This window comes from Protopterus annectens, chromosome 11.part0, assembly GCF_019279795.1.
Source record: "Protopterus annectens isolate FY-2018-M chromosome 11.part0, PAN1.0, whole genome shotgun sequence".
Lineage (NCBI taxonomy): Eukaryota > Metazoa > Chordata > Ceratodontiformes > Protopteridae > Protopterus > Protopterus annectens.
In genome coordinates, this window is record NC_056745.1 from 227,763,911 (window position 1) to 227,784,758 (window position 20,848).

The window sequence follows — 20,848 nt, forward strand, 5'->3', positions numbered from 1 at the left end:
CTCCTATCACCTACTTGGAGACTATTTCTGCTTGACCTACAAAGCCATGTCTCACACAGAGTTGTTAGATATGCTACACCTAAAATCTGAATCCCTCCATGCCACATGCTCCCAGGACCTAAACCTCATTACCACAATAAACAAAACATGCTACTAACTTACAAGTTACTAAGCCAGAGACTTCCCATACTCTGGAACAAACTTCCCATTCACGTCAAGCAGAGCACTTCAGTTGCCCTCTTTAAGAGAAATCTTAACGAGTAGATGGACAATAAGTTCACCCCGAGGATCACCTCAGTGCCCTTGCTTGACAGGGGCACTGGGAACTACCTTTGGCGGCATGATGCCAGGGAATCTTCTTGGGCTAGGCTTATATAGGCTCCAGGGCTGTTGGCCTAGTACACACCTATGAACCTATAAAAAGTCCAATATTTCCTGGTTTTCTTGATGTTCTTCATCTCACATTGCTGCAGTCCTTACACTTGGGTAGTCCGCTGTCCTCGGTCGGCCCGAATATCAAAGTATAAGGCTGACGTCGGTCAAGGCGCATTAGACTGACATCAGGACGTCAGGGTACAAATGCGCATGACCGACGTCATATCCTCAGTCTTTTCTGCCGCATGGTCCGATGCAGAAGCAGCGTTGCAGGTGCAGGTTGCCGTTCTGAAATTTTTCGGAGTTTCAGACCGAGTCAAAGTTGGCGGGAATATTTTAGTGTTTTCTTGCCTCAGTGGTTTACGATGTCAGAAAAAGTGAATAACTGTATTTCTTGTGGGAAACAGATACCGCATAGAGATTATCATACTTTGTGTATTCCTTGTTTAGGGCCTGAGCACGCGTTGTGGGTGTCGCTTTTGTGCTAGATTCAATAAGCGCACTATTAAGAGAAGGTTAGATTGTGCCAGGTTAGTCTTGAAGCGGTGCAATTATAATATGCCGCCGGATGCTCCGGGAAGCGCAAGGACAAAGCAGCTAAGCCTAGGCAAGAAGAACCGTGCGGTTTCTTAGAGGTGTCGGTGGAGCCGGGGGTTTCACCGGAGGTTTCTCTGGAGTCCCAGGGGGAGACTTTGTTATTGCAGGATGTGGCCTCTCAGGAGGCAGGTCAGGCTGAAGGGGCCTCTCAGGTTACTGTACTCCCTTCCCTTCCTAGGGTGGTTAGGCCCTCTCCTTCTGTTGCCAAGGCTTCTCCCAGAGGCAGGCCAGGTTTAGCTTCAGTTGGTGTCACCCCTAGTTCCTCAGGTTCTGTGCCCAAGAAGCATATGCTTAAAATGGCAGAAGATTTGATTACTTTGATTAGTGGTTCTTTGCCCCCTCCTGATAAGAGACCTAGGGTGGAACCTGAGTTGGGGAGTTTTGAGCAGGCTTCGGATGTTTCAGAGTCTTCGGCTGAAGACTTGCAGGAGTATTCTCCTTACTCTGATTCTGATGTGGATGATTCTACTCCTTCTGCTTCTCCTCCTGAAGATTTTTCTTTTTCAGAGACTCTTCATTCCATGAGGGAGCATTTTAAGTGGGAAGGTCAGGACTTCTCTGATTCCAGGAAAAGGCTTAGGGAATTTTTGTTTTTACCCCAGCATAGGCCTTTGGCTATACCTCCTGTTCTGGACGTTGTGGAAGATGTGTTTGCGGAGGCTTCTCTTAATCCTGATTCTTTGCCTCCTGCTCCTGTTAAGCCAGATAGGTATTACAGGGTGCCTGAAGCTCATAAGTATCTTTTGAGAGTCCTAGGGCGGACCCAGAAACTGTTAGTCAGGGTCCTAAGGGTGTTAAGGCTTCTGTTGTTAAAAATCCGGTTCCTCCAGATAAAGAGGCCAGGGCTTTGGATAGATGGGGAAAGAAAGTCTATACTTCTTCCACCCTAGCTATGAGGGCTTTGAATTGCCAGTTTCACATGTTGAAATACCAAAACTATCTACTTTCTCAATTGAAGTCTACGGTAGATGCTCTGGGAAGGTATTGAGTGTAAAGAGTTACAAGATTTAGTACATGTTTCTGAACAGGTGGGTAAGCATTCTTTGCAATGTGGTTTTGATGCTGTACAGGCCTCATCTAGGGTGGCTGCCACTGGGTCAGTTCTTCGCAGGCACGCCTGGCTGAGGGATCAGAATTTGTCTGACCATGTTAAGACAAGGATTTTAGATGCTCCTTTACAATCTGATGTGTTGTTTGGTTCACCTGTTGAGGCAGTCTTAAAGAAAATGGAAGACAAGGCTAAGTCTATGCAGACTGTTAAAGATTTTTTGCAGGTTCAGCCTCCGAAGTTTAGTAGAAATTGGCCTGCCAAGGGGTGGACGTATCCTTCTTATGATTCCCAGTCTAGAGGTAGATCTAGACGTGGTAGGGGCAGAGCTCAGGGCTCTTTCAGGCCTAGAACAGGGAGTTCACCTGCACAGTCTTCGGTGAGGGCAGGGGTCAGTCCTTTCGTAAACAGACCCAATGACCTACCTTTTCAGCTGCCAGAGCCTTCTGCCTGGCAGCACCTTTGGGAGGAAGATTGGCACTTTTCAAGGAAAATTGGAGTTTAATTACCCAGGACAGATGGGTATTGGGTATCATTCACCAAGGTTACAGGTTTTATTTCCATACCTTGCCTCCTTTCAAAGGCATGCCAGACGTTCCTCCTCAGCAAAGAATAGAGGCTCACAAACAAATTTCTCTGTTACTTCAAATAGGGGCCATACAGCCGGTGCCTATGCCAGAAGTGGGCCTAGGATTTTATTCTCGCCTGTTCCTAGTACCAAAGAAGGGGAACACGTGGAGACCAATTTTGGATTTATCTATCCTCAACACTTATCTGGACATTCCCAAGTTCAAAATGTTGACGCTACAACAGCTTTTACCTCTGCTGGGCAAAGATCATTGGATGGTAACTTTGGATCTCAAGGAAGCTTACCTTCATGTTCCTATCAGACTGAGTTGCAGAAAGTATCTGCTGGCTGGGACTTCTCATTATCAGTTCTCTGCATTGCCCTTTGGCTTATCTACTGCCCAGAGTGTTCACGAAAGTTCTGGCTCCAGTGATAGCTTTCTTCAGGCTAAAAGGAATACAGATCTATCCTTATTTGGACGATTGCCTGATTCTGGCTCAAGGAAGGGACGAGATTCTTCATCATTTGGAATATGTGATAGCAGTGCTAAGATGCCTGGGGTATTCTGTGAAGTAAAGTCCAGTCTAGTACCCTCTCAGGACATGTGCTTTCTGGGTGTAAGACTGAATACAGCATCCCAGATGGCCTATTTGACCCCGGACAAACAAAAGAATCTTTCCCTTTACTTTCATCAATTGTCTCATCAGTCCAGGCTGACTGCAAGGACAGTCCTTCAAGCCTTGGGGTTCATGGCATCTTGTATTCTGGTGCTTCCCAATGCCAAACTGCATATGAGGAAGCTACAATGGTATCTCAAAAACGTATGGACACAGCACTGCCAGGATCTGGACACTGTCATTCAAATAATACCTTGCATTCAAAAGGAATTTTTGTGGTGGGCTCAGGAATGTCACCTAAACAAGGGACTTTCTGTGACCCGGCCAGAGGCGAGTCAGATTCTAACGACAGATGCCTCAGACAAAGCTTGGGGAGCTCATCTAAATGGAAAGTGGATACAAGACAAGTGGCCTGCCAGACTTCAACATCTACATATCAACTTGAAGGAGATGTTAGCAGTCCAGTTTGCATTAATTGCTTTCAAGGATTTACTTCTTCCAGGGCAGGTGTTGATTCTAACAGACAACACAACTGTCATGTGGTACATCAACAAGCAAGGGGGAACACATTCTTATCCTCTATGCAGGCAAGCAATGATTTTGTGGGAGACTGTTCTCAGTTTACAGCTTCATCTTCAGGCAAGGTTTCTGCCGGGAGCACAGAACTCCTTAGCAGATGTGTTGAGCAGAAGAATTATGGATCCCCACGAGTGGAAATTGGATCCTCATGTATTTCAGAAATTGACAGTGTCATGGGGAACTCCAGACATAGATCTGTTCGCTTCTCCACTAAACCACCAGCTGCCAAAGTTTTGCAAAGGTTTCATCCCACAGCCTGGAAAGTGGATGCTCTTTCTTTCAATTGGAGCAATCTTCATGTGTATGCCTTTCCACCTCTGCCTCTCCTCCCAAAGGTACTTCTAAAGGTCAGACAGGACAAGCCAAGGATGATTTTAATAGCTCCAGATTGGCCTCGACAGCACTGGTACCCATTACTGAGAAGTCTGGTACGGGAGCCTCCATGGCCTTTGCCTTCGATTCCACACCTGTTGTCTCAGGAGGACAGTCATTTACTCAATGTCAAGCTTCACTCTTTTCACCTAACAGCCTGGCATATTCTGTTTTGAACCATAGAAGGTCTCAACTTCCACAGCAAGTTTTGAATGTTATTTTGGAAGCTAGAAGGCCTAGTACTAGGAAAGTGTACGCAGATAAATGGAAGAGATTTTTATGTTGGAGTGCAGCTAAGGATTTTGATGTTTCTGAGCTTAATTTAAGTATGGCTCTTCAATATCTTACTGAGTTACTGGACAAAGGTTTGTCCTTCTCTTCTATTAAGGTTCATGCTGCAGCAATTTCGGCTCACTATGATTGTGACCCACCATTGTTTTCGCATCCTTTGTTCAAGCAATTTCTTAGAGGGGCAAAGAATATAAGACCCCCACGTAGAGCTCCTACTCCTGCTTGGGATCTCAATTTTGTGTTGGAGAAACTCACTCTACAACCTTTTGAGCCTGCAGCTACTACCGAGTTGAAATATTTATCATGGAAGACTGCTTTTTGTTGGCCATTACCTCTGCAAGAAGGGTTTCTGAATTGCAGGCCCTTATGGCGTTGAGCCTTTCTTAATTTTCCATAAGGATAGGGTATCTTTAAGTACTAATCCTTCCTTTATGCCTAAAGTGGTTTCTAGTGTGGCTTTAAACCAAACTATTCATTTGCCTACTTTTTATGCAAATCCCCAAAATAAAGGGGAAAAGATTTTGCACACTTTAGATGTACACAGGCAGCTGCGATATTATTTGAGCAGAACGAAAGGGTTCAGGCAGTCTCAGCAGTTATTTGTTTCTTTTGCTTTGAGTTCTCAGGGCAAGCCTGTGTCAAAACAAACTATTTCTAAGTGGATTGGGTTTTGCATTGCTTTCTGTTATTCCCATCATGGCAAGGAGATTCCAGCTGGGATTAGGCCTCATTCCACTAGGGCTACTGCCACTTGACAGCTTTTAAGGGGTGGCAACTAAAGATATTTTGGAGGCAGCTACTTGGAGTTCAGTGCATACTTTCTCTAAGCATTATCACCTTCCACTTTACTCTAAATCTAGGGCTGGTTTTGCCACTGCTATTTTACAGGGCATTTTGGCAGCTCCTGCTTCTTTATAGTCTTGCCATCCTCCCTTACCTCTGCTTTGGGATTCTACCCAAGTGTAAGGACTGCAGCAATGTGAGATGAAGAACATAGTACAGTTTTGTACCTACCATAAATGTAGATGTTCAAGATCCACATTGCTGCAGTCCAATCCTCCTTCCCTCTGTAGTTAGAGGCGGTTGTGTGGGTTGGGTTGTATATATTGTGTATATTGTATATATGGTACATATTATTAGTGCAAGGTTGGTGGGTTGGTTGTTTGCTGTTTTTTTGGTTTTGACCTTTCTTTTAGGGTCTTCTGACATCTGGGGCAAGAAAAGACTGAGGATATGACGTCGGTCATGCGCATTTGTACCCTGACGTCCTGATGTCAGTCTAATGCGCCTTGACCGACGTCAGCCTTATACTTTGATATTCGGGCCGACCGAGGACAGCGGACTACCCAAGTGTAAGGACTGCAGCAATGTGGATCTTCGAACATCTACATTTATGGTAGGTACAAAACTGTACTTTTTGTCATGTTCCGCACATGTAATTAACACTTTGCAACCCCACATTTATTTGTCAATTTCGAGTTGCTGGTTTTATTCCTGTTTATCTCCATCTCCCATATCTTGTCTCTGCTTCATTTACAATCTTCTCCTTGTTCTTGTCAACTCTTCTGCCTTTTTTGCGCTCTCTCTCAAGCATTTTCCTTTGAAACATTGGAAAAGGTTTTACTGGCATAGTCTCTCTCTGGTCTTTCATACCAGAAGAACAAGAAACAGAATCTCCTTCTGTTTCACAACACACTTTTTGCTGGACAAATGTTTGTATTTCCTCCTTGCCATGTTCTGCATCAAAAAATGATATTGTCCCTCCAAGAGAGAATATACTGAAGATAGATGGATATAGCAGTTTGAATCTCACGCCTGCTTCTCGACATTACCTGATAACTGGAATACATTTACTCCTATTCTGCCTGGCAGACAATGAGTAGTCATTCTCCACACACTGCTCTCTCACACTTTTGGTACTTTGTCCTTCTGCCAGAGTTTTGTCAGAATCGACTCCTTCTGCTGGTAGGATTGCATCCTTACTATTAAAGGTCTAGATTGCTTTCTCATAGCCAGGTTTGAAGCATACAAATGATGTGCCCTTTCAGTTAACAACTGCTGTGGAATACCAGTCCAGTTGCTTATTTGTGCTTTCATAAAATTTAATACAGTTTTTTCCTTCCAGCTTCACTGGTACAGCAGAAAATCTCAGGTTTTCCCTATGTGCTCTGTCCTTTAATTTTGTTAGTTTTTGAAACATCTCTTCTTGAGCAGTCTCCTATTCCGCCAGCCTTTTCTTAATTTCACCCTCTGATTTTTTTTCAGTTTTATTACCTCATCTGAATATCTGTTTAAAGCTTCTTCCATTTTTCCAGCCTTTTGTTATTTGAGTTGATATACTCCATCAGTGTTTCATTTTTAGTCAACTGTGAGTACATTTGACTTATCTTCTCCATTGCTGGAAATCATGTCTTGCACCAAAGCTGGAGTGTGCACTGTTTTTTCTTGAACAGTTCCAGAATTCTTCTCAGTCAGTGCTTTTTCCTCACCTTTTGTGATTGATTTTCTTTTAGGTTCTCTGAATTTCTTTTTGCTGGCATCCATACAGTTCACTTACTAGCCAGTCACTTAAATTTACCCCGAAAATACAAGTTTACTGGCTGGCTGGCTCTTCAAAGTTTCTGTTTTCACACTGAAATTTAAGCTGTTACATAATGTGCATCCATCTTGGAAGTCTTGGGATTTGAACTTCTTGACGGAAAAACAGATTTGTCACTCATTTAGTCAGTAGCATAACTGAACCTTAGCTTTGTCTTCAGAAACTCTTGTGGCAGTGACCTCTGTTTTGAGAATTTCGGGTCTACAAGCTGTGGCATGAAATTCTCACTGAACACTTGCAGAAAATTAACCCTCAGAACAAATCTGTGTTTTATGATCACGTGTATTTTATTTTCTTTAAGCCAGTGTTTACAACTGTTAATATTTCGTAAGCGAAAATAAGGAAGACTAATTCATGCACCTACTGGTAATGTGCAGAATCCATATTTTAAGTGAAACGGCAAAGCTGTTTGTGCAGGGCAGACAAGTCCTTCCTTTTACAAAACGGATCCTGTCAAAATGATTTGTGCACTGCATAGCCCCATGGCCCTAACTGCACCCCAGTTAACCCATGTTTGACTAGCTGCATGAGAGCTTTGTGGTACCATGCGGGGTCGTGTGAGTGAGAGATCATTGCTAGCATGCTCATTCTTGAGGAAAGGAGGTAACTGTGATCACTGCTTTGAAGAAAGATGCAGGAAAGTCGGTGCATCACTTGCAGGAAGGAGCCCAGTGTAACCCACACTGCACAGCGGTGAGCTTCTCAGGAAATTGCCATGCGAGGTAGCATGAGTACACTTCCAAACAGCAGGTATTGTGAAGCATTCAGACTGCTGAGGGGAAGGGAATAGGACAGCAGACAGACCCACACTCTTAACCCCTGTGTCTCACCTGCACAGCAGAATGAATGGACTGGAGAAACAAATGGGTTAGTTGGGTGGGGGATTAGGCCAATACTGCTGGTTAAAAGACTTGTGCATTACATTGCCTCTTATAGTACGTGCTTTCTGGCACAGTCACAGTATATTATGTTGTAAAGCTGCCATTTTGACTGGATATTTGTAAATGTTTTTGCTCATAGGTTCATAGGTAGGTACTAGGCTATACAAGCCCAGCCAAAAAGGTACCCTGGCTTTTGCCACCCAAGAAAATAATTTTCCTGTGCCACTGTCAAGCAGAGCCACAGAGGTGATCCCCGGGGTGAATTTCCTATTTCCCATCCAATCTTCAAAATTTTTCTTGAAGAGTGCTAATGAAGAGCTTTGTTTGATATAGGCAGTTTATTCCAGAGTATGGGAAGTCTCTGGGACAGGAATCTATCCCTCCGGCATGTTCTGTTTATTGTGGTGACAAGGTTTAGGTCCCTAGAGCGTGTAGCTCGGAGGGATTGGGATTTCTTTAAGTGGAGCATGTCCAACAGCTCTGGGTTTGACATAGTTTTGTATGTTAGGCAGAGATCACCTCTGAGAAGGCGATATGCGACGGAGTAAAGCTGGAGTTTTTTGAGACGGTCTGCATAGGGCATCTGTTTGAGGCCGGTAATCCTCTTTATGAGGCATTTCTGCTGCCTTTCCAGTTGTTGTAGATGTCTTGTGAGGTACATACCAAAAGGGGCGTTGTACTCTATAATGGGTCTAATGAGTGATGAGTAGAGGGGAACAATAACCTCTTTTTTTTTCTGGATGAGAAACCTTTTGTGATGAGGTGTGCCATGTAGAAGGTTTTCCTGATTACTGTGGCGATGTGATTATCAAAGGAGAGATTACTGTCCACCTGTGTCCCAAGGTCCCTTATCACACTTTTGGTGTTAAATATACTACCGCCTATGTTGTAGATCATGGGTACAGAGTTTTTACCAAAGGGGATGACACTGCACTTTTTGGCATTGAGTTTGAGGCCATGGCTTTGACAACCAAGCATCTGTATCAGTGAGGCCCTTTTGTAGGAAGTCCACATAATTAGGAGTTTCAATTATGGCTCCTAGTTTGCAGTCATCTGTGAACTTCGTTAGCCAAAGACCTTCTGTGTTACCCTGTACTTCAGAGAAGTAGATACCAAACAGGAGAGGACCCAGGACTGAACCCTGTGGTACTCCACTTGTCACTGGTCTGAAGTCGGATTTGGAGTCTGCTACTTTCACAATGTGGGTTCTGTCAGTGAGCCAGTTGGCAACCCATCTTGTGACATAGGGATTTATACCTAGTTTAGTGAGTTTATCTATAATTCCAGAGTGGGGGATGGTGTTGAAAGCCTTGGCAAGATCTAGATAGACTGTGTGAACCACTTTACCCTTACCTACGGCTTTGGTGACTGCTTCAAAGAAGTCTATCAGGTTTAGGAGACATGAACTGCCTTTTACAAACCCGAATTGGGTGGGATCCAGAGTTTGGAGATTTCCAATGTCTTTGTTTATAAGTTCCATGATGATACGTTCCATGGCCTTGCAGACCAGGCTCGTTAGGCTAATGGGGCGGTAGTTCCCGGGGTCCGTGGTGGCTCCCCCCTTGTGGAGTGGGATAACCGTTGCTGTGCGCCATTCAGCAGGCACAAAGCCTGAGGTGAAGCTATGATTGAGCATGGTACTTAGGTGGGGTGCCAGTCCGTTCTGTAGTTCGTGTAGAACGCAGCCTGGGATGTTGTCTGGTCCCATGGATCCTGTGTTTTTGGCTTTGGAGAGTGAGTTTTTTACCTGTGCAGCTGTGATTACAGGAACTTTGCATTCTTCCGGTATAGAGATGGGCTCTTTAGGGGGTGAGAAGGAGGTGAAGTTAGCACTGAACCTATCTGCCAGGATGTTGGCAATATCAGTTGGGTCTGCATATTTATTGCCATTGTGCTGTAACTCAGAGCAGATCTGAGTGTTGCCATTGACATAGCTATAGAATGCTCTGTGATTGTCTTTAGAATCAGTGGCAATTTTGTTTTTGTAACTAGCTTTGGAGGATTTTATCAGGGATCGCAGCTTCTTACTGAGGCTGACCAGGGAGCTCCTCCACTCATGGGATTTTACTCCCTTTTGCAAGAGTTTCTTCCTTCTGTTGTACAGTTTGTTTATGGCAGGGGACCACCAGATTGGCTTCCTTTTTTTGGAGGATAGCATCTTGGTTCTGTTTGGGATAGCACGATCCATGCACTCATGTAAGTGCTTATAAAGTGCAATTGTGTAGGATTCACTAGTCGTAACTGTATTGCCCATCTGCATGGGTGTCATGAAGTTCACCACTTCTGTCTTAAGAAGCATGAAGTTGGCTTTGGAGAAATTTTTTTACCATGGTTTCCTTAATGGGGGGTGGGGGAAGATGTGGATATCTAGGGTAATTAGCTTATGGTCGGATCGGACCAGTGAGGCGTTGACTTCAGGTGTGGAACACCGGTCACTCATATTTGTAATTACTAGATCTAGGATATTGTTGCTCCTGGTGGGGGAGTGGATAAGTTGATCCAGGGCATTGGAGTTTATGAATTCCAGAAAGCGTTGAGCAAAGGAGTTGGTACATGAGTAGTTTTCCCAGTTAATGGTGGGGTAGTTGAAATCGCCCATTATTAGGGTGTTTGGTTGAACCCTAATATTTTCCAGTACATCAAGAAAAGAGGAGTGGGAATCCTGGGGCATGGTGGGTGATCTGTAGTGAGCTACAATTTGGATTGCAGTTTTGCCCAGAGTTAGTCGCACTTGGATAACCTCGGCTGCATTATGCTGAGCAACTAGCCTCGAGGTGTGGGTATCCTTAACGAATATGGACACACCTCCACCTTTGGTGTTCCGGTCCAGGTTACATGACCAAAAAGTGTGGTATGAGTTATAGCCTGGTAGTGCAGGGGTGCTCTCTGGAGCCTTGAACCAGGTCTCAGTCACTGCACAGATGTCTGTGTTCTCCATTTTAAGGAGTGCCTCGAGTGAGTGCATTTTAAGATTTAGACTTCTAGCATTGAATAGCATCACCCTCAGTTTTTGCTTGCCTGTTCCTGTTACGGTGGTGAATTTGTCATTTGAACCTTGCCTAAAAAAGGCACTATAGGGGCGGCAAGAACCTTAGCCAGTATCCGAAATCCCAGGGGTAACAGGTGCAGGCCATCTCTGGCAAAGCATCGTGGTCTGTCGTCCATGTCATCCCAGGCAGACAGATACTGGATCCCTTTAGATGGCACCAGAAGCTTAGCCAATTGTTGAAGTCAATCATTTTGTCCTTGTACTGCGGCATCATTCTGGGTGATGGCAGAATGCTACTCAGGGCTAGGGTCATGCCTGCCTGGGCTACAAGATTGGAGAGCTCTTCCATGTCTCTTTTCATGTAGTCCAGGGAGGTACGTCTCAGGTTGTTCACACCAACATGGACAATGACAGAGTCCTATTTGCACTTATTGTGGAGTGACCGGAGGGCGTGGGTTATGTGGCGGATCCTGGCACCCGACAGGCAGCTGACAGTAACCTTCTCCTTGTTTAGCCTGGTGAGTGGGACATCAGTGTGCCTGACTATAGATTCACCTATGACTAGTGTGTTGGGTATGTTGTTTTGCCTTATTGGCTGTGGTTGAGTGGCACACTGAGTCTGCGGGCTATGTGTCATTTGGGTTGTGTTGGGGGGGGTTGCTTGCATTTCTGCTTTGCAGGTCTCTGTTGCTTGAGCAGATTATTATTGAGAGCCTCCGCGAATGTTTTTGTTTGTGTGTGGATTTTGGTGGTGTAGATTTAGTGAGACTATGTGATGAGTGTGGTGTGGTGCAAGTGTTTACCTTCTCCTCTTGACTGTCAAGTACAGTCTTGATTGGAGAGAGCTTTACCTCCAGTTTGGCTAGATAAGTGCATCTCTCACAGGTTGTAGTGTTGGGTGGTAGGAGGAGAGGGTTGTCTGTGTACATGAGGCAATTTCTACATTGCCCCAAGATGCCCAGATTCATCAGATAGACAGGAGAGAACACTGGGAGCTGACCCTTGGACATGCCTGAATAAAACAACTATTTTCCTCTAGATAAGTGAGGAAATTGAGTACAAGAGCTGTTTTTTCTCTAAGCAAGTGAGGAAAGTAAGTACCAAAACTGTTTTCCTTTAGGTAATGAGGAAGGTTGAATGCTGTAGTAATTAGTAGGTTATTTAGTGCTTACAAGTTCTGAACAAGTGCTGATCATGAATAAGCAAATTCAAGTGCTAAAAGTAAGAATCTGTATCTGGACTAAACTAGTTACAGGAAAGGGGGAAACAAGTGCTCAAGACTTGTCAAGCTGTAAACTTGTCTTATGTTCACAGAGCTGTGCAAGTTAGTGGCCTAATAAGGAAACAAGACTGTTTTTGTTGCATCAGTTTTGTAAGGCATCTTCATCGTAATTTGTTCACTGTGCTGGATACATTAAGCAGATTTTAGCATTTCAGACTGTGCCTTCTCATTGCACTTCTGCAGAAGTCCTCCCTGAAGAAAGATGCACTCGTGTGAGGGATGCTAACCACAAATTAAGGTTATGGGCATAACTGTGAGGATAGCCTTGTAAGAAAAAACATTGTCTGTTACTACTAGGATTGGTGTTACAGGCTTTAGGAGTGATAGTTCGGTAAACTTTCCCTGGCTGCCAGAAATCCACCCTTTCCCATCATGCAGCATTCATGTTACTTTCTCACGTTCTTGTTATAGCACTTAGCTGAGGGAAGAGCAGACAGGAGACTTCAGACCAGCCGCATCAGTGGTTGGGACTGAAAGGAGGTTACATTACAAAAGATGAACCACCTTCTTACAGATGTCATAATTGTAATTACATGACTTTCATATCAGATAAGATGAAGTCCGCCTTCTATAATTGACATGCCAGAATCTTTAGCTAATCCTCCTGTGTGACCACCATCACTGGAGCATGCCACACACTATACGGGCCCAAATAAAAAGACCAGGATATGGAAATCACATACAGCTTGTAATGCCTTTCAGAAAGTGTTGATGGGAGAAACAGGTTTCAGCTGCATAGATTACAGAAAAAGACAGTAGAATTAGCCATAGTTCTGGTAGAGTGAGCCCTTGAAGTAAACATGCATGGGTTTTCTATGTTTAATATGGCACAGTCCAATGTAGTTAACTAAGTATGTGGAAAGGGTGGCCATAGAAACCTTGTTCACGTTGGACGTGGCAGGTGAGATGAGTAATTAGTCATCCTTGCAAAGAGACGTGGTTCTATCTACATACAGTGTAACACATGTTCATCCTTGCAGTGCCAAAGCTATTCACCTTTTTCCTTTATTCTACAAACCATTTGTGAAGCACTAAATCTGGAGGATAGTCAGCCTTCAGTTCCAAAATTATTTTGATAAAAGTCATGGCCACTAAAAATAGGGTCTGTAGCATAGGTATTTTAGCTCTGCAAAGGTAAACTAGAACAGAAGAATTTAGGTTAGCTTTTCTATTTGTTTTATTTTATTTTACATTTGTTAACCAGGGAAGTCCAACTGGACACATTAAATGTTTAGGAGGTGACAGTTTGGTGGTGATAAGAACTGAGCTGTGACACTTGGCTGAATTGTTCATGGCATATTTGAAATGCTTGGAAGTGTTTGGAGTGAAGGAAACCCAGTTTTTGCATGATTAACAAATGGCCATAAATTAAAAAAATTGATATTTAGGAAAAGGCAGCAGAGACAGCAGAGCAGGTTGTGTGGCTGAAGCATAAGTTGATTGGAATTGAGGAAATCCAGGAGACTGATTTTGTGATTGCATGGAGTCTTGGAAAATGAGAAAAGGCCTGAATTGATGGACTGTTTGTCTGGGTAGATTTCAGCCTCCTTGCTAACTCTTGGAGCATTTAACTGCCTGCTGCCAGTTAGTCTGAGATGTTGCTTCTTCCTCACATCTCCTGTTGCAGTTGCGTACCTCATCATCACTACATTCAGAACTGACTCCTGTACATTCTATTGAAAGAAGGTTGTGAAGGGTGGAATCTAGCACCAGTAGCAGTAAGTGTCTTGCCATGTTTCTTCATATTATCTAGGGGCTACTCTGTCTCTTTACACGACAGGAGCATACCAAAAAAGGGATGTCAGAAAGGGTCACATTATAATCCTGAGTAAAATCTGTTAGGCACAGCAGAAGTGCCATAGCAAGGCAGTGCTGTATCCTGCTGCCTGAGCAGCTCTCTGTCATATTGTACTGAAAATGGACCATGAGATTACTCCTATTAATTGAGATCTTAGTCTTTAATTTCTCTTTCAGTGGCCTGTTTGGAAACCTCGCCAGTACCCATTGTATTTCATTGTCTAAATCCCTCTGGAATTACACCATATGTTTGTGGTTAGTTCAGTACCTGCATAGACAAAATGACAGATGTGACCACATACTTCCTAAACAATTCTGTTGCATGGTACTCCCTACCCAGAGGATGGACAGTTAGACTAGTTGACACTAGAGCATTTCTCAGGGCTGCTGCATGCACAGCAATATTTGGTTTGGGGGTGTCATTGCTCAGATCAGATACCCCCTACACTGCTAAAAAATGCACTCTTCTTTCCTGGATACTGGGACTACAGTGCTTGGACTGTCTCAAGCACCATTGGTTTCAATCTTGGGAGGGACCACCCAGGAAAAATGTGGGGTAAATTGCCACGTTATGCAGTCCTGTTTGAAGAAAATTTTATAGAGTCTACTGGCTACCCCCAACTTTGTAGCATCAGCTGTGAATACTCCCTAAACCTTGGGTTTTTGTGTGAAGAAGGAGATTTGATCCCCCTCTTCCTTGCCCAGATCATCTTATAGCGAGTCTAAGGGAGACATGAAATGTTTTGTTTTGGCAAAGCCCTTCCATAAGATGTGTACAAGGGGTTCAAAGTAGGAGGACAAAAGGACCTTTTTTAGCAGTAGGTTAAGAAGAGGACTACTTGTTGAGTAAATACTGTTCTGGAGTTGAATGTCCCATAATTTAGGAGTAGTAGACATGCAGCCAGTGACATCAAGAGCATTGGCATTAGAAAAGAGAATATTGAGGAGATCAGATGCTGTGAAGACTGCAAACTGCTTCATATTCCCCAGCATCAGTACAGGTAAACCAATTTGAAAGGAACAGACATTGAAAAGGTTGATATATGAAAAATAGGAACTTGAACATTTACTGGCTCTAGATAAAGTGTTGCCAGAGCTATGTTGAGAGAAACCTGGTATCAGTGTTAGGACATGGACATTAGAATTCTAATTGCAGATGCTGGCTAAAAAAAATATAGGCTCCAGTAACTGGAAACGTAACACCAGGTGAAAAAGATCTTTAACACCCTGGATCAGAGGAGGAGGAATCACCAGAATGGCGGCCATGCATTTTTAAGGATGGCTTTAGCCAATATGTCATAATCGATAACAGTCAGAACTGCAGAGTGCAGAAACTTTGGTGTGACTGGCCTGGAATCTCCTGCTTGAATGTAAACATTTGAGACCATCAAAATAGTGGTCTCACCAACCATTTTAACATGAATTTTAACCCTTTTCAAAGAATCAGAGACCCAGACACTTTTTAATAACCGATTTTGGCACAGAAGAATCTTTTGTAGGTGTGGTAGCAGGTTGAGAAAGAGAAGAAACCTTTTTAGTAAAAACAAACGTGGTATGACAAGGTCTGTCCTTGTCAACTGGTAAGACTGCAGCTATAGGATATCTGTTAGCTCATTAAAACATTTCTCAAGTGACTAGCCCTTCTGTTTATACTATAGTGCTCTGTGAACTAATTTTCTCTTCAGGTCTTTTTTTGAAACTGGAGAAGTTGACGTCTATGGCCGCTTCAAATTTATAGTCAAGATATATTTTTAATATTGTATGTATTCGTATTTCAGTTCAACTGAACAGATAAAAGCAGTCAAAGCAGTCTATGTTTTTTCACCAAACCACAATGCAGCAAGTAATAACACCAGACTACCAAGCCAGCAAAGGAATGCCACGAATCTTGTTTTAGAAAACTACCGCCCCATCAGTCTGACGAGCCTGATCTGCAAGCCATGGAACGTATTATTATGGAACTTGTAAACAAAGCCATTGGCAACCTTAAAACACTGGACCCCACCCAGTTTGGGTGCGTGAAGGGCCGATCTTGTCTCCTGAACCGTATTGACTTCTTCGAATCAGTCTCCAGAGCCGTGGACGAGGGTAAGGCAGTCCACACAGCCTATCTGGACCTCGCCAAGGCCTTTGACACCATCCCCCACTCTGGAATCATAGATAAACTTACTAAGCTGCGAATTAATCCCTATGTCACTTGATGGGTTGCCAACTGGCTTTCTGATAGAAACCACACTGTAAAAGTAGCTGACTTCAAATCCAGCTCCAGACAAGTGACAAATGGAGTACCTCAGGGTTCAGTCCTTGGACCTCTCTTGTTTGGCATCTACTTCTCTGAAGTACAGGCCAACACTAAGGGACTCTGGCTAAAAAAGTTTGCAGATGACTGCAAACTGGGAGCCATTATTGAATCCCCAAATGATGTGGATACTCTACAAAAGGGTCTTACAGAAACAGGTGCTTGGTGCCAGAGCCATAAGCTCAAGCTCAGTGCCAAAAAATGTATAGTTATCCCCTTTGGGAAAAAACATGTACCTGTGAATTATCACATAGGTGGCAGTACACTAAACACCAAAAGTGTGATAAGAGACTTGGGGACACAGGTGGACACTGGTCTCACCTTCAATAACCACATTGCCACAACAGTCAGGAAATCCTATGTGGCACACCTCATCACGAAGGGTTTTTCATCCAGAAAAAAGGTAGTCATTGTCCCACTGTACTCATCCCTCATTAGACCCATTATAGAATACAACGCCCCATTTGGTATGTACCTCTCAAGACATCTGCAATAACTGGAAAGGCCACAAAAATACCTCACTAAAAGAATCACAGGCCTAAAGCAGATGCCCTATGCTGACCACCTTAAAAAACTCCAGCTATACTCTGTCGCATATCATCTACTCCAAGGTGATCTCTGCTTAACATACAAGGCCATGTCAAACCCAGAGCTGTTGGACATACTACACTTAAAGAAATCCCAATCCCTCAGAGCCACACGATCCTGGGATCTAAATCTTGTCATCACAATAAACAAAACATGCTGGAGGGATAGGTTCCTGGCCCAGAGACTCCCCAGACTCTGGAATAGACTGCCCATACATGTCAAGCAGAGCGCCTCTTTGGCCCTCTTCAAAAGGAACCTTGATGATTGGATGGGAAAGGAAATTCACCCCGGAAATTCACCCCGGAGATCACGTCAGTCGCCCTGCTAGACAGAGGTCCAGGGAAGTAAATAGTGTGGGAAGAAATAGCCAGGGAATTGTTATGGCTAGGCTTGTATAGGCCATAGGGCTGATACCCTAGTACCAACCTATAAAACTTGCTCTCTAGCGCCTCTGCTTAAACCAGCCTTCATGGAGTTACAAAACCGTCATCACATAACAATCATACATGTACGATTGTTATGTGATGACTGTTTTGTAACTCCATGAAGGCTGGTTTAAGCCGATGCGCTAGAGAGCGAGTTTTATTAAATTTCTAAAACAAGATTCGTGGTGTTATTTTGCTGGCTTGGCAGTCTATATTTTTTGCCTGTTTTTTGTCATTTTTTTTTAAACTGCGCCCTTCCCTGTGTCTTTTTTTTTTTTTTTTTTTTTTTTTTGCCACACCTTATCACTTTTTGGTATTGCTTTTTATTTCTTGATATCCAGGCACCATTTTATCATAACGTCTGCTTATTTATTAAAAAAAAAATGCCAAAGTAATTTTTGTTGTATGGTGTTTAGTCTATTCTGACAGTTATGATTAAGTGTACTTGTTGGCCTTTTAAGCTAGTTACTGTGCCTATTGAAAGTGTTTTTGTATGTGTTCTTTGATCAGATCACTGTTGCAGTAGTCTTGGCTACTGGTACTTGGCCAAAGGTATCCCCATTAATCCAGCCCAACTTAGATTGCAGATGTAGGCATAATAGCCATCCTTCCCAGGATATCAAGATGATCTTTGTATAAAACCAGCATCCATTTATACCATGCTAGAGCTTTTCTGCCATGGTGTTGTGTGCAGATTCAGATTTTAGCATCAAGAAAATTGACCATCTTCCCAGCTTGGTTCAGCTTTTTTTCTGGAGACCAAACATAACCCCATTGGGGGACATTCTTGTGAATTTAGTCAACTGTTGCTTCTGTTTCTTGTATTTGTGTAGTGGAATATCGACCTTGTATGTGGAGTGAGCTATGTCTGTGGTAAGTAGATTCCTCAAAGAGATTACCACAGCTGCTGCTTCTTTTGTCTAGATCCAGAAAATGATGTCCGGAAGTGTTTTGTCTATCAGAAATGTATGAGGCAGAGAGAGATTTCTGTACTAACTACTGTTTCCATGATTTCTTATGCGAGTTTCCACACACAGGTTCAGTGGCAGACTCTCAAATTCTAGTATTCTCATTTATGGGTCCCATGTCTTGTCAGGTAAAAAAATTTCTCATACTTGCGAGATTCATTTTACAGAGGTGAGTTCATACTCTGTGCGTGTTCCAAGATCTAGGTCAGTCGACACATTAGTATTCTCAAGATGAGGACAGTCCTTCTCAGTCTACAAGCCTTTGAAGACCCTGCTCTGAGTGCACTTGCCATCCACTCTGGCAACATGGTAGTGGTTTGGTACATAAACATGGATCAAACTCACTCTTACTTCTTGGCACATGGGTTGTCAACAGATCACTGTTTTGATATTCATCCATATTACTGGGGAAACCAGCTCTTTAGGAGACAAGCTCAGTTGCTTCTTATTTATGTCTCAGACGTGCTCCCTCAGAATTACTGTAGATAAAAGGCCTTCCATTACTGGAGAAGGCCTTAATGCGGCTTCTCTGAATTCCTAACCACTGTCAAATGTAGCAACAACGTCTTCCTCATCCCTCTTTGTGGATTACATAGTCGGGATGCTGTCAGCCAGAAGTGGTCTTCAGGACTCTGTACCCTCCTTCTCTATTTTCTCTGAAGTCCATTTAGAAAACTAAGAAAGACTGAATCTACAGTTACTATCATAGCGCCATTCTGGCATCAGTAAGTGTGCCCCTGCCCAGCTCTGGGTTTATCTTCTGGAGAAGTCTGCAGAACTCTGTTGGCTCACTTGTCCAGCAACGCTCTGTTGACTGCCTTGCATTAACTACATGATTACTTCAATTCCAGTAATGGCCAGGGATTCTTCATACCCTCTTAAGGTGGCCCAAATACTTCTTCCAAGAATCCTCATACTAAAAAAAACATACAAAAGTAAACTGAGGTTTTTTTTTCCATTATTTGGGCATCTTGCAGTGGATTGGACCCCTTTGCAGGTCCTTAGTCTGTAGTTTTAGCTACCTTTTCCAGATTTTTATCATAGGTCTAAACTATTCTTACAGATTGTGTACCTGCCATTTCTACCATCTAACAGAATACATAAAAAAAAAAAAACTTCTCAAAAAGGCTTTTAACTAAGATCCTTCCACCTTTTAAGGATCCCTTCCATAGATTTCTTTCATATTGTAAAAGTTAACCCTTCCCCCTTTTGACCTTGATGCTTTTGCGCTTGAAGTGTAATTAAAGTACTTGTCTTAGATGCTTTTTAGAGTAGCCATTACTTTTGCCTGAAGGTATTGCCAAAATACTGGCCTCATGTGCAAGACCTCCCTCCATGGCTAGTCTTCGTAAGAGCAGTGTCATTGCGAGTCAGTTCTTCATGCCAAACATTGCCAGAGACAAACTTCAGTCAGTAAATCTGCCCATATTGTAACAAATATACCCTGTATGGATGTCCACAGCCCAGAATTTTTTTGTGGACATAACCAAAACAGTAAGAAAAAATATCAACTATTTGTCATTTTCTAATTAACAAAAAAAAAAAAAAAAGATAATATCCAAGGTTAAAAAAAAAATACTTTGGCTAGGTGGCTTGTTGACTGTAAGAAGTACTGTTATGAGAAATAAAACATTGCCCTCTGTGCCTACGGCACACTCAGCTAGAGCAGTGGCTGTCTGTTGGGTATGTTTTAGTGAGATGTCATCAGATAATATTTGCACAACTGCCACATGGTCTTCACGGGTCTTCAATCAGTATTTTCACAAGATAGTACAATATGAATGTGATTTCTGAGTCAAGGCCTTTTTTGTTTTGTTAAGTATCACATGGCTCAGGGGAGTAAATACTGATGTGTGTTCAAGGTAAAAAGGCAGCAATCAAAAATGGCAGCCTGGCTCATTTTTCTTCTAAACTATAAACAAAGCATATTAAAACAGACAGACAAAAAAAAGCACTGAAGAGCGTATTATGAATGATGCATTAAGAGAAGAGGGGGTTCCAAGCAGCCTGGGAAAGTCTGATCTGCCAACCATGCATGATATCTATAACTTCATTCCTGTTGGTTACAGAAGATCTATTGATCTGGTAAGAGGAGGTACATCTATGTGCCACTGTTTTTTGTAGCATCACAGACTGTTGTCTACCTCTCAACTGTACAGATTTTCACAGAATGTCAATTTTTTTTACCCCATATAGTTGGTTCGTTTTTTCATAAAATTGTGGTTTTCTGGCAAATTAGTGGCAAATCATTAAAGATTGAAGTTAGAAAATAATGACTGACATTTGAGTTTTAGACTTCGTCATTAGAAAATTCATGCTAATGCAAAACCTGTTATTCTATCAACATTCTAACTTTGTAAGACCAGTATTTAAAAATTGCCCCTATTTTGGGCCTTTGTCCCACTTTTATTAATGGCTTTGTTCAGATTTCTTGCGCTAAGAGGTTGAGAGGTATGGCGGTCTCTCATCCTTGACCCAAATTCTGAGTCTTTTCGGTGTACTCGCATTGTTTATTGTTTTGTACTGTAGGTATTGTAACAGTTTGATTACAAATATTTTAGTTATTTTTGTCA

At 42.9% G+C, this 20,848-nt stretch overlaps 1 protein-coding gene across 1 annotated transcript in view; it reads left to right on the plus strand.

The window, feature by feature from the left end:
• MRPL42 (mitochondrial ribosomal protein L42) overlaps window positions 1-20,848 on the plus strand; it is a 190,618-nt gene that overhangs the window by 120,972 nt on the left and 48,798 nt on the right. The gene's annotated exons all lie outside the window — the stretch shown is intronic.